Raw genomic sequence first — 13,589 nt, forward strand, 5'->3', positions numbered from 1 at the left:
CCTAGCGACCTGCCACGGGCTCTCCTGTCCCTTGTGCCGCTCGCCCTATGCCTCCGCCCTGGGTTGGAGAGTGGTCAGACTTCTGCGTGCCGGGTCGTCTTCCTGGCTCCCTCCCGGTGGCAGAGTCGAGAGAAGGGCCCCCCCCCCTTTCATGTGTATCGGCAGCTCCTCCCAGGGGAGAGGGCTTATGATCTGAGAGGTGGCGTGCCTACTTGTTGTCCCCATGACTAACTGGGGGAAAGACCCCGTGCGTGAGTGTGATGGTTTCTGGCGTTCGGTTCTTGTTTAATTGCCCTCTTGTGTTCCTAGGGGTTGGCGCCCGAGCCAGAGGCTGGCAGGCCAGCAGCCGATAGCCAGACGTTTGGACTTGCTCCAGGGCCAGTAACAGCGCATGACACGTTGAGCTGTGTTGATGGAGCTGGCCCAACTGACACCTTCGGTAAGTTAGTGTCCACGTCTGGGGGTTTTCTGTCCCTCTCTTGTCTTGATCAGGCGTCTGTCCAGAAACTCAGTTTTCGGAGGGAGCAGTGCAGCTCTGCGGTAGAGTGAACGCATGCTTAGCAGGCAGGGCTTCCTGGACTCGATGCCCACTGCCTCCCTTAAACAGAACGCCCACTGTGAAACACCTGAAAGGTGTAGGTCCTGGCACAGCATCCGTCCCCTTTTGGGCGGTTGGCCTTTGCCACCTGTCCTCACAGAGATCCCAGCACGACGGCGCTTCTCCTTCCAGGAGGTGCTTTAGCCCCCTGACCTCCTTCTGTGCCCCTTGGTTGCCCTGAAACACGCATGAGTTGGGGATAGGTGAGGAGAGGAGGGGGGTTTGAAGTTCCCAGAGGTTCGTGTCCCCACTAATGTACGTGTGACTCCTCCTTACAGGCCCCGTGACAGTGCCCCAGAGCGGAGAACCGGACGAGGCCGACTTCTTTCCTGATAAAGAGGTACCGTCTCCCTTTGTCACTGTTCTTCTCCTTCGTTCGGTAGGTAAGCGTCAGGGCACGCTGCAGCGGGGACGCCTGGGTGCTTTGAGCCTGCGTCCCCAAGTTTGCATTTGCCCGGGAAGGTCTGCGGGCTTACAAGGTTTATCCCAGTGCACACCTACTACAGTTACCGGGTGCTTCACGTCGTGTGACTGCACGACGCACCTGCAGTAATTTTGGAGGCTCACCCCGTGAAGCGGGTGTCTGTATCTACGTGGCGTGGCCCAGTTCTTCTCCGTTAGCGTTTGTGAGGGGACGCTGGAGGCGGACAGAGCCCTGTGGCAGTCAGGTGCTTTGCTGTCGTCGTTTGATCTTGGCTTTTTTTCCTGTGGCCATCCTGATCTGAAAGTTACCAGGGGATGTCTGGCCTTGAATGTAGGGGCTTTTGCCCTTTGCCAGCCCATCGCCAGTAACAGTGCTGTAGTTTCCCTCGCGACTTCCTCTGATGCTTGACCCCTCAGCCTTTGGCCCAGGCTGCCCTTCCCCGGAAGCGCCCTCGCTTCCCCCTGTGTGCACTGGGTTGTGTCTCTGAAGACCCAGTGCGGGCTTCCCAGCGCCCCGTGACCTAGCGACCTGCCACGGGCTCTCCTGTCCCTTGTGCCGCTCGCCCTATGCCTCCGCCCTGGGTTGGAGAGCGGTCAGACTTCTGCGTGCCGGGTCGTCTTCCTGGCTCCCTCCCGGTGGCAGAGTCGAGAGAAGGGCCCCCCCCCCCTTTCATGTGTATCGGCAGCTCCTCCCAGGGGAGAGGGCTTATGATCTGAGAGGTGGCGTGCCTACTTGTTGTCCCCATGACTAACTGGGGGAAAGACCCCGTGCGTGAGTGTGATGGTTTCTGGCGTTCGGTTCTTGTTTAATTGCCCTCTTGTGTTCCTAGGGGTTGGCGCCCGAGCCAGAGGCTGGCAGGCCAGCAGCCGATAGCCAGACGTTTGGACTTGCTCCAGGGCCAGTAACAGCGCATGACACGTTGAGCTGTGTTGATGGAGCTGGCCCAACTGACACCTTCGGTAAGTTAGTGTCCACGTCTGGGGGTTTTCTGTCCCTCTCTTGTCTTGATCAGGCGTCTGTCCAGAAACTCAGTTTTCGGAGGGAGCAGTGCAGCTCTGCGGTAGAGTGAACGCATGCTTAGCAGGCAGGGCTTCCTGGACTCGATGCCCACTGCCTCCCTTAAACAGAACGCCCACTGTGAAACACCTGAAAGGTGTAGGTCCTGGCACAGCATCCGTCCCCTTTTGGGCGGTTGGCCTTTGCCACCTGTCCTCACAGAGATCCCAGCACGACGGCGCTTCTCCTTCCAGGAGGTGCTTTAGCCCCCTGACCTCCTTCTGTGCCCCTTGGTTGCCCTGAAACACGCATGAGTTGGGGATAGGTGAGGAGAGGAGGGGGGTTTGAAGTTCCCAGAGGTTCGTGTCCCCACTAATGTACGTGTGACTCCTCCTTACAGGCCCCGTGACAGTGCCCCAGAGCGGAGAACCGGACGAGGCCGACTTCTTTCCTGATAAAGAGGTACCGTCTCCCTTTGTCACTGTTCTTCTCCTTCGTTCGGTAGGTAAGCGTCAGGGCACGCTGCAGCGGGGACGCCTGGGTGCTTTGAGCCTGCGTCCCCAAGTTTGCATTTGCCCGGGAAGGTCTGCGGGCTTACAAGGTTTATCCCAGTGCACACCTACTACAGTTACCGGGTGCTTCACGTCGTGTGACTGCACGACGCACCTGCAGTAATTTTGGAGGCTCACCCCGTGAAACGGGTGTCTGTATCTACGTGGCGTGGCCCAGTTCTTCTCCGTTAGCGTTTGTGAGGGGACGCTGGAGGCGGACAGAGCCCTGTGGCAGTCAGGTGCTTTGCTGTCGTCGTTTGATCTTGGCTTTTTTTCCTGTGGCCATCCTGATCTGAAAGTTACCAGGGGATGTCTGGCCTTGAATGTAGGGGCTTTTGCCCTTTGCCAGCCCATCGCCAGTAACAGTGCTGTAGTTTCCCTCGCGACTTCCTCTGATGCTTGACCCCTCAGCCTTTGGCCCAGGCTGCCCTTCCCCGGAAGCGCCCTCGCTTCCCCCTGTGTGCACTGGGTTGTGTCTCTGAAGACCCAGTGCGGGCTTCCCAGCGCCCCGTGACCTAGCGACCTGCCACGGGCTCTCCTGTCCCTTGTGCCGCTCGCCCTATGCCTCCGCCCTGGGTTGGAGAGCGGTCAGACTTCTGCGTGCCGGGTCGTCTTCCTGGCTCCCTCCCGGTGGCAGAGTCGAGAGAAGGGCCCCCCCCCCCTTTCATGTGTATCGGCAGCTCCTCCCAGGGGAGAGGGCTTATGATCTGAGAGGTGGCGTGCCTACTTGTTGTCCCCATGACTAACTGGGGGAAAGACCCCGTGCGTGAGTGTGATGGTTTCTGGCGTTCGGTTCTTGTTTAATTGCCCTCTTGTGTTCCTAGGGGTTGGCGCCCGAGCCAGAGGCTGGCAGGCCAGCAGCCGATAGCCAGACGTTTGGACTTGCTCCAGGGCCAGTAACAGCGCATGACACGTTGAGCTGTGTTGATGGAGCTGGCCCAACTGACACCTTCGGTAAGTTAGTGTCCACGTCTGGGGGTTTTCTGTCCCTCTCTTGTCTTGATCAGGCGTCTGTCCAGAAACTCAGTTTTCGGAGGGAGCAGTGCAGCTCTGCGGTAGAGTGAACGCATGCTTAGCAGGCAGGGCTTCCTGGACTCGATGCCCACTGCCTCCCTTAAACAGAACGCCCACTGTGAAACACCTGAAAGGTGTAGGTCCTGGCACAGCATCCGTCCCCTTTTGGGCGGTTGGCCTTTGCCACCTGTCCTCACAGAGATCCCAGCACGACGGCGCTTCTCCTTCCAGGAGGTGCTTTAGCCCCCTGACCTCCTTCTGTGCCCCTTGGTTGCCCTGAAACACGCATGAGTTGGGGATAGGTGAGGAGAGGAGGGGGGTTTGAAGTTCCCAGAGGTTCGTGTCCCCACTAATGTACGTGTGACTCCTCCTTACAGGCCCCGTGACAGTGCCCCAGAGCGGAGAACCGGACGAGGCCGACTTCTTTCCTGATAAAGAGGTACCGTCTCCCTTTGTCACTGTTCTTCTCCTTCGTTCGGTAGGTAAGCGTCAGGGCACGCTGCAGCGGGGACGCCTGGGTGCTTTGAGCCTGCGTCCCCAAGTTTGCATTTGCCCGGGAAGGTCTGCGGGCTTACAAGGTTTATCCCAGTGCACACCTACTACAGTTACCGGGTGCTTCACGTCGTGTGACTGCACGACGCACCTGCAGTAATTTTGGAGGCTCACCCCGTGAAGCGGGTGTCTGTAGCTACGTGGCGTGGCCCAGTTCTTCTCCGTTAGCGTTTGTGAGGGGACGCTGGAGGCGGACAGAGCCCTGTGGCAGTCAGGTGCTTTGCTGTCGTCGTTTGATCTTGGCTTTTTTTCCTGTGGCCATCCTGATCTGAAAGTTACCAGGGGATGTCTGGCCTTGAATGTAGGGGCTTTTGCCCTTTGCCAGCCCATCGCCAGTAACAGTGCTGTAGTTTCCCTCGCGACTTCCTCTGATGCTTGACCCCTCAGCCTTTGGCCCAGGCTGCCCTTCCCCGGAAGCGCCCTCGCTTCCCCCTGTGTGCACTGGGTTGTGTCTCTGAAGACCCAGTGCGGGCTTCCCAGCGCCCCGTGACCTAGCGACCTGCCACGGGCTCTCCTGTCCCTTGTGCCGCTCGCCCTATGCCTCCGCCCTGGGTTGGAGAGCGGTCAGACTTCTGCGTGCCGGGTCGTCTTCCTGGCTCCCTCCCGGTGGCAGAGTCGAGAGACGGGCCCCCCCCCCCCTTTCATGTGTATCGGCAGGTCCTCCCAGGGGAGAGGGCTTATGATCTGAGAGGTGGCGTGCCTACTTGTTGTCCCCATGACTAACTGGGGGAAAGACCCCGTGCGTGAGTGTGATGGTTTCTGGCGTTCGGTTCTTGTTTAATTGCCCTCTTGTGTTCCTAGGGGTTGGCGCCCGAGCCAGAGGCTGGCAGGCCAGCAGCCGATAGCCAGACGTTTGGACTTGCTCCAGGGCCAGTAACAGCGCATGACACGTTGAGCTGTGTTGATGGAGCTGGCCCAACTGACACCTTCGGTAAGTTAGTGTCCACGTCTGGGGGTTTTCTGTCCCTCTCTTGTCTTGATCAGGCGTCTGTCCAGAAACTCAGTTTTCGGAGGGAGCAGTGCAGCTCTGCGGTAGAGTGAACGCATGCTTAGCAGGCAGGGCTTCCTGGACTCGATGCCCACTGCCTCCCTTAAACAGAACGCCCACTGTGAAACACCTGAAAGGTGTAGGTCCTGGCACAGCATCCGTCCCCTTTTGGGCGGTTGGCCTTTGCCACCTGTCCTCACAGAGATCCCAGCACGACGGCGCTTCTCCTTCCAGGAGGTGCTTTAGCCCCCTGACCTCCTTCTGTGCCCCTTGGTTGCCCTGAAACACGCATGAGTTGGGGATAGGTGAGGAGAGGAGGGGGGTTTGAAGTTCCCAGAGGTTCGTGTCCCCACTAATGTACGTGTGACTCCTCCTTACAGGCCCCGTGACAGTGCCCCAGAGCGGAGAACCGGACGAGGCCGACTTCTTTCCTGATAAAGAGGTACCGTCTCCCTTTGTCACTGTTCTTCTCCTTCGTTCGGTAGGTAAGCGTCAGGGCACGCTGCAGCGGGGACGCCTGGGTGCTTTGAGCCTGCGTCCCCAAGTTTGCATTTGCCCGGGAAGGTCTGCGGGCTTACAAGGTTTATCCCAGTGCACACCTACTACAGTTACCGGGTGCTTCACGTCGTGTGACTGCACGACGCACCTGCAGTAATTTTGGAGGCTCACCCCGTGAAGCGGGTGTCTGTAGCTACGTGGCGTGGCCCAGTTCTTCTCCGTTAGCGTTTGTGAGGGGACGCTGGAGGCGGACAGAGCCCTGTGGCAGTCAGGTGCTTTGCTGTCGTCGTTTGATCTTGGCTTTTTTTCCTGTGGCCATCCTGATCTGAAAGTTACCAGGGGATGTCTGGCCTTGAATGTAGGGGCTTTTGCCCTTTGCCAGCCCATCGCCAGTAACAGTGCTGTAGTTTCCCTCGCGACTTCCTCTGATGCTTGACCCCTCAGCCTTTGGCCCAGGCTGCCCTTCCCCGGAAGCGCCCTCGCTTCCCCCTGTGTGCACTGGGTTGTGTCTCTGAAGACCCAGTGCGGGCTTCCCAGCGCCCCGTGACCTAGCGACCTGCCACGGGCTCTCCTGTCCCTTGTGCCGCTCGCCCTATGCCTCCGCCCTGGGTTGGAGAGCGGTCAGACTTCTGCGTGCCGGGTCGTCTTCCTGGCTCCCTCCCGGTGGCAGAGTCGAGAGAAGGGCCCCCCCCCCCTTTCATGTGTATCGGCAGCTCCTCCCAGGGGAGAGGGCTTATGATCTGAGAGGTGGCGTGCCTACTTGTTGTCCCCATGACTAACTGGGGGAAAGACCCCGTGCGTGAGTGTGATGGTTTCTGGCGTTCGGTTCTTGTTTAATTGCCCTCTTGTGTTCCTAGGGGTTGGCGCCCGAGCCAGAGGCTGGCAGGCCAGCAGCCGATAGCCAGACGTTTGGACTTGCTCCAGGGCCAGTAACAGCGCATGACACGTTGAGCTGTGTTGATGGAGCTGGCCCAACTGACACCTTCGGTAAGTTAGTGTCCACGTCTGGGGGTTTTCTGTCCCTCTCTTGTCTTGATCAGGCGTCTGTCCAGAAACTCAGTTTTCGGAGGGAGCAGTGCAGCTCTGCGGTAGAGTGAACGCATGCTTAGCAGGCAGGGCTTCCTGGACTCGATGCCCACTGCCTCCCTTAAACAGAACGCCCACTGTGAAACACCTGAAAGGTGTAGGTCCTGGCACAGCATCCGTCCCCTTTTGGGCGGTTGGCCTTTGCCACCTGTCCTCACAGAGATCCCAGCACGACGGCGCTTCTCCTTCCAGGAGGTGCTTTAGCCCCCTGACCTCCTTCTGTGCCCCTTGGTTGCCCTGAAACACGCATGAGTTGGGGATAGGTGAGGAGAGGAGGGGGGTTTGAAGTTCCCAGAGGTTCGTGTCCCCACTAATGTACGTGTGACTCCTCCTTACAGGCCCCGTGACAGTGCCCCAGAGCGGAGAACCGGACGAGGCCGACTTCTTTCCTGATAAAGAGGTACCGTCTCCCTTTGTCACTGTTCTTCTCCTTCGTTCGGTAGGTAAGCGTCAGGGCACGCTGCAGCGGGGACGCCTGGGTGCTTTGAGCCTGCGTCCCCAAGTTTGCATTTGCCCGGGAAGGTCTGCGGGCTTACAAGGTTTATCCCAGTGCACACCTACTACAGTTACCGGGTGCTTCACGTCGTGTGACTGCACGACGCACCTGCAGTAATTTTGGAGGCTCACCCCGTGAAGCGGGTGTCTGTAGCTACGTGGCGTGGCCCAGTTCTTCTCCGTTAGCGTTTGTGAGGGGACGCTGGAGGCGGACAGAGCCCTGTGGCAGTCAGGTGCTTTGCTGTCGTCGTTTGATCTTGGCTTTTTTTCCTGTGGCCATCCTGATCTGAAAGTTACCAGGGGATGTCTGGCCTTGAATGTAGGGGCTTTTGCCCTTTGCCAGCCCATCGCCAGTAACAGTGCTGTAGTTTCCCTCGCGACTTCCTCTGATGCTTGACCCCTCAGCCTTTGGCCCAGGCTGCCCTTCCCCGGAAGCGCCCTCGCTTCCCCCTGTGTGCACTGGGTTGTGTCTCTGAAGACCCAGTGCGGGCTTCCCAGCGCCCCGTGACCTAGCGACCTGCCACGGGCTCTCCTGTCCCTTGTGCCGCTCGCCCTATGCCTCCGCCCTGGGTTGGAGAGCGGTCAGACTTCTGCGTGCCGGGTCGTCTTCCTGGCTCCCTCCCGGTGGCAGAGTCGAGAGACGGGCCCCCCCCCCCCTTTCATGTGTATCGGCAGGTCCTCCCAGGGGAGAGGGCTTATGATCTGAGAGGTGGCGTGCCTACTTGTTGTCCCCATGACTAACTGGGGGAAAGACCCCGTGCGTGAGTGTGATGGTTTCTGGCGTTCGGTTCTTGTTTAATTGCCCTCTTGTGTTCCTAGGGGTTGGCGCCCGAGCCAGAGGCTGGCAGGCCAGCAGCCGATAGCCAGACGTTTGGACTTGCTCCAGGGCCAGTAACAGCGCATGACACGTTGAGCTGTGTTGATGGAGCTGGCCCAACTGACACCTTCGGTAAGTTAGTGTCCACGTCTGGGGGTTTTCTGTCCCTCTCTTGTCTTGATCAGGCGTCTGTCCAGAAACTCAGTTTTCGGAGGGAGCAGTGCAGCTCTGCGGTAGAGTGAACGCATGCTTAGCAGGCAGGGCTTCCTGGACTCGATGCCCACTGCCTCCCTTAAACAGAACGCCCACTGTGAAACACCTGAAAGGTGTAGGTCCTGGCACAGCATCCGTCCCCTTTTGGGCGGTTGGCCTTTGCCACCTGTCCTCACAGAGATCCCAGCACGACGGCGCTTCTCCTTCCAGGAGGTGCTTTAGCCCCCTGACCTCCTTCTGTGCCCCTTGGTTGCCCTGAAACACGCATGAGTTGGGGATAGGTGAGGAGAGGAGGGGGGTTTGAAGTTCCCAGAGGTTCGTGTCCCCACTAATGTACGTGTGACTCCTCCTTACAGGCCCCGTGACAGTGCCCCAGAGCGGAGAACCGGACGAGGCCGACTTCTTTCCTGATAAAGAGGTACCGTCTCCCTTTGTCACTGTTCTTCTCCTTCGTTCGGTAGGTAAGCGTCAGGGCACGCTGCAGCGGGGACGCCTGGGTGCTTTGAGCCTGCGTCCCCAAGTTTGCATTTGCCCGGGAAGGTCTGCGGGCTTACAAGGTTTATCCCAGTGCACACCTACTACAGTTACCGGGTGCTTCACGTCGTGTGACTGCACGACGCACCTGCAGTAATTTTGGAGGCTCACCCCGTGAAGCGGGTGTCTGTAGCTACGTGGCGTGGCCCAGTTCTTCTCCGTTAGCGTTTGTGAGGGGACGCTGGAGGCGGACAGAGCCCTGTGGCAGTCAGGTGCTTTGCTGTCGTCGTTTGATCTTGGCTTTTTTTCCTGTGGCCATCCTGATCTGAAAGTTACCAGGGGATGTCTGGCCTTGAATGTAGGGGCTTTTGCCCTTTGCCAGCCCATCGCCAGTAACAGTGCTGTAGTTTCCCTCGCGACTTCCTCTGATGCTTGACCCCTCAGCCTTTGGCCCAGGCTGCCCTTCCCCGGAAGCGCCCTCGCTTCCCCCTGTGTGCACTGGGTTGTGTCTCTGAAGACCCAGTGCGGGCTTCCCAGCGCCCCGTGACCTAGCGACCTGCCACGGGCTCTCCTGTCCCTTGTGCCGCTCGCCCTATGCCTCCGCCCTGGGTTGGAGAGCGGTCAGACTTCTGCGTGCCGGGTCGTCTTCCTGGCTCCCTCCCGGTGGCAGAGTCGAGAGAAGGGCCCCCCCCCCTTTCATGTGTATCGGCAGCTCCTCCCAGGGGAGAGGGCTTATGATCTGAGAGGTGGCGTGCCTACTTGTTGTCCCCATGACTAACTGGGGGAAAGACCCCGTGCGTGAGTGTGATGGTTTCTGGCGTTCGGTTCTTGTTTAATTGCCCTCTTGTGTTCCTAGGGGTTGGCGCCCGAGCCAGAGGCTGGCAGGCCAGCAGCCGATAGCCAGACGTTTGGACTTGCTCCAGGGCCAGTAACAGCGCATGACACGTTGAGCTGTGTTGATGGAGCTGGCCCAACTGACACCTTCGGTAAGTTAGTGTCCACGTCTGGGGGTTTTCTGTCCCTCTCTTGTCTTGATCAGGCGTCTGTCCAGAAACTCAGTTTTCGGAGGGAGCAGTGCAGCTCTGCGGTAGAGTGAACGCATGCTTAGCAGGCAGGGCTTCCTGGACTCGATGCCCACTGCCTCCCTTAAACAGAACGCCCACTGTGAAACACCTGAAAGGTGTAGGTCCTGGCACAGCATCCGTCCCCTTTTGGGCGGTTGGCCTTTGCCACCTGTCCTCACAGAGATCCCAGCACGACGGCGCTTCTCCTTCCAGGAGGTGCTTTAGCCCCCTGACCTCCTTCTGTGCCCCTTGGTTGCCCTGAAACACGCATGAGTTGGGGATAGGTGAGGAGAGGAGGGGGGTTTGAAGTTCCCAGAGGTTCGTGTCCCCACTAATGTACGTGTGACTCCTCCTTACAGGCCCCGTGACAGTGCCCCAGAGCGGAGAACCGGACGAGGCCGACTTCTTTCCTGATAAAGAGGTACCGTCTCCCTTTGTCACTGTTCTTCTCCTTCGTTCGGTAGGTAAGCGTCAGGGCACGCTGCAGCGGGGACGCCTGGGTGCTTTGAGCCTGCGTCCCCAAGTTTGCATTTGCCCGGGAAGGTCTGCGGGCTTACAAGGTTTATCCCAGTGCACACCTACTACAGTTACCGGGTGCTTCACGTCGTGTGACTGCACGACGCACCTGCAGTAATTTTGGAGGCTCACCCCGTGAAGCGGGTGTCTGTAGCTACGTGGCGTGGCCCAGTTCTTCTCCGTTAGCGTTTGTGAGGGGACGCTGGAGGCGGACAGAGCCCTGTGGCAGTCAGGTGCTTTGCTGTCGTCGTTTGATCTTGGCTTTTTTTCCTGTGGCCATCCTGATCTGAAAGTTACCAGGGGATGTCTGGCCTTGAATGTAGGGGCTTTTGCCCTTTGCCAGCCCATCGCCAGTAACAGTGCTGTAGTTTCCCTCGCGACTTCCTCTGATGCTTGACCCCTCAGCCTTTGGCCCAGGCTGCCCTTCCCCGGAAGCGCCCTCGCTTCCCCCTGTGTGCACTGGGTTGTGTCTCTGAAGACCCAGTGCGGGCTTCCCAGCGCCCCGTGACCTAGCGACCTGCCACGGGCTCTCCTGTCCCTTGTGCCGCTCGCCCTATGCCTCCGCCCTGGGTTGGAGAGCGGTCAGACTTCTGCGTGCCGGGTCGTCTTCCTGGCTCCCTCCCGGTGGCAGAGTCGAGAGAAGGGCCCCCCCCCCCTTTCATGTGTATCGGCAGCTCCTCCCAGGGGAGAGGGCTTATGATCTGAGAGGTGGCGTGCCTACTTGTTGTCCCCATGACTAACTGGGGGAAAGACCCCGTGCGTGAGTGTGATGGTTTCTGGCGTTCGGTTCTTGTTTAATTGCCCTCTTGTGTTCCTAGGGGTTGGCGCCCGAGCCAGAGGCTGGCAGGCCAGCAGCCGATAGCCAGACGTTTGGACTTGCTCCAGGGCCAGTAACAGCGCATGACACGTTGAGCTGTGTTGATGGAGCTGGCCCAACTGACACCTTCGGTAAGTTAGTGTCCACGTCTGGGGGTTTTCTGTCCCTCTCTTGTCTTGATCAGGCGTCTGTCCAGAAACTCAGTTTTCGGAGGGAGCAGTGCAGCTCTGCGGTAGAGTGAACGCATGCTTAGCAGGCAGGGCTTCCTGGACTCGATGCCCACTGCCTCCCTTAAACAGAACGCCCACTGTGAAACACCTGAAAGGTGTAGGTCCTGGCACAGCATCCGTCCCCTTTTGGGCGGTTGGCCTTTGCCACCTGTCCTCACAGAGATCCCAGCACGACGGCGCTTCTCCTTCCAGGAGGTGCTTTAGCCCCCTGACCTCCTTCTGTGCCCCTTGGTTGCCCTGAAACACGCATGAGTTGGGGATAGGTGAGGAGAGGAGGGGGGTTTGAAGTTCCCAGAGGTTCGTGTCCCCACTAATGTACGTGTGACTCCTCCTTACAGGCCCCGTGACAGTGCCCCAGAGCGGAGAACCGGACGAGGCCGACTTCTTTCCTGATAAAGAGGTACCGTCTCCCTTTGTCACTGTTCTTCTCCTTCGTTCGGTAGGTAAGCGTCAGGGCACGCTGCAGCGGGGACGCCTGGGTGCTTTGAGCCTGCGTCCCCAAGTTTGCATTTGCCCGGGAAGGTCTGCGGGCTTACAAGGTTTATCCCAGTGCACACCTACTACAGTTACCGGGTGCTTCACGTCGTGTGACTGCACGACGCACCTGCAGTAATTTTGGAGGCTCACCCCGTGAAGCGGGTGTCTGTAGCTACGTGGCGTGGCCCAGTTCTTCTCCGTTAGCGTTTGTGAGGGGACGCTGGAGGCGGACAGAGCCCTGTGGCAGTCAGGTGCTTTGCTGTCGTCGTTTGATCTTGGCTTTTTTTCCTGTGGCCATCCTGATCTGAAAGTTACCAGGGGATGTCTGGCCTTGAATGTAGGGGCTTTTGCCCTTTGCCAGCCCATCGCCAGTAACAGTGCTGTAGTTTCCCTCGCGACTTCCTCTGATGCTTGACCCCTCAGCCTTTGGCCCAGGCTGCCCTTCCCCGGAAGCGCCCTCGCTTCCCCCTGTGTGCACTGGGTTGTGTCTCTGAAGACCCAGTGCGGGCTTCCCAGCGCCCCGTGACCTAGCGACCTGCCACGGGCTCTCCTGTCCCTTGTGCCGCTCGCCCTATGCCTCCGCCCTGGGTTGGAGAGCGGTCAGACTTCTGCGTGCCGGGTCGTCTTCCTGGCTCCCTCCCGGTGGCAGAGTCGAGAGAAGGGCCCCCCCCCCCCTTTCATGTGTATCGGCAGCTCCTCCCAGGGGAGAGGGCTTATGATCTGAGAGGTGGCGTGCCTACTTGTTGTCCCCATGACTAACTGGGGGAAAGACCCCGTGCGTGAGTGTGATGGTTTCTGGCGTTCGGTTCTTGTTTAATTGCCCTCTTGTGTTCCTAGGGGTTGGCGCCCGAGCCAGAGGCTGGCAGGCCAGCAGCCGATAGCCAGACGTTTGGACTTGCTCCAGGGCCAGTAACAGCGCATGACACGTTGAGCTGTGTTGATGGAGCTGGCCCAACTGACACCTTCGGTAAGTTAGTGTCCACGTCTGGGGGTTTTCTGTCCCTCTCTTGTCTTGATCAGGCGTCTGTCCAGAAACTCAGTTTTCGGAGGGAGCAGTGCAGCTCTGCGGTAGAGTGAACGCATGCTTAGCAGGCAGGGCTTCCTGGACTCGATGCCCACTGCCTCCCTTAAACAGAACGCCCACTGTGAAACACCTGAAAGGTGTAGGTCCTGGCACAGCATCCGTCCCCTTTTGGGCGGTTGGCCTTTGCCACCTGTCCTCACAGAGATCCCAGCACGACGGCGCTTCTCCTTCCAGGAGGTGCTTTAGCCCCCTGACCTCCTTCTGTGCCCCTTGGTTGCCCTGAAACACGCATGAGTTGGGGATAGGTGAGGAGAGGAGGGGGGTTTGAAGTTCCCAGAGGTTCGTGTCCCCACTAATGTACGTGTGACTCCTCCTTACAGGCCCCGTGACAGTGCCCCAGAGCGGAGAACCGGACGAGGCCGACTTCTTTCCTGATAAAGAGGTACCGTCTCCCTTTGTCACTGTTCTTCTCCTTCGTTCGGTAGGTAAGCGTCAGGGCACGCTGCAGCGGGGACGCCTGGGTGCTTTGAGCCTGCGTCCCCAAGTTTGCATTTGCCCGGGAAGGTCTGCGGGCTTACAAGGTTTATCCCAGTGCACACCTACTACAGTTACCGGGTGCTTCACGTCGTGTGACTGCACGACGCACCTGCAGTAATTTTGGAGGCTCACCCCGTGAAACGGGTGTCTGTATCTACGTGGCGTGGCCCAGTTCTTCTCCGTTAGCGTTTGTGAGGGGACGCTGGAGGCGGACAGAG

General features: G+C 59.0%; 1 protein-coding gene across 1 annotated transcript in view; it reads left to right on the forward strand.

Annotated features, from left to right (window-relative positions):
- LOC140685656 (actin, cytoplasmic 1-like) overlaps positions 1–13,589 on the forward strand; it is an 83,319-nt gene that overhangs the window by 44,394 nt on the left and 25,336 nt on the right. Inside the window, exons 59-76 of the mRNA XM_072937613.1 lie at positions 310–439; positions 877–938; positions 1,852–1,981; positions 2,419–2,480; positions 3,394–3,523; positions 3,961–4,022; positions 4,937–5,066; positions 5,504–5,565; positions 6,479–6,608; positions 7,046–7,107; positions 8,022–8,151; positions 8,589–8,650; positions 9,563–9,692; positions 10,130–10,191; positions 11,105–11,234; positions 11,672–11,733; positions 12,648–12,777; positions 13,215–13,276. The gene's annotated coding sequence lies outside the window, so the exon portion shown is untranslated. The remainder of the gene's footprint in view (positions 1–309; positions 440–876; positions 939–1,851; positions 1,982–2,418; positions 2,481–3,393; positions 3,524–3,960; positions 4,023–4,936; positions 5,067–5,503; positions 5,566–6,478; positions 6,609–7,045; positions 7,108–8,021; positions 8,152–8,588; positions 8,651–9,562; positions 9,693–10,129; positions 10,192–11,104; positions 11,235–11,671; positions 11,734–12,647; positions 12,778–13,214; positions 13,277–13,589) is intronic.

Source organism: Vicugna pacos, chromosome 15 (genome assembly GCF_048564905.1).
Source record: "Vicugna pacos chromosome 15, VicPac4, whole genome shotgun sequence".
Taxonomy (NCBI): domain Eukaryota; kingdom Metazoa; phylum Chordata; class Mammalia; order Artiodactyla; family Camelidae; genus Vicugna; species Vicugna pacos.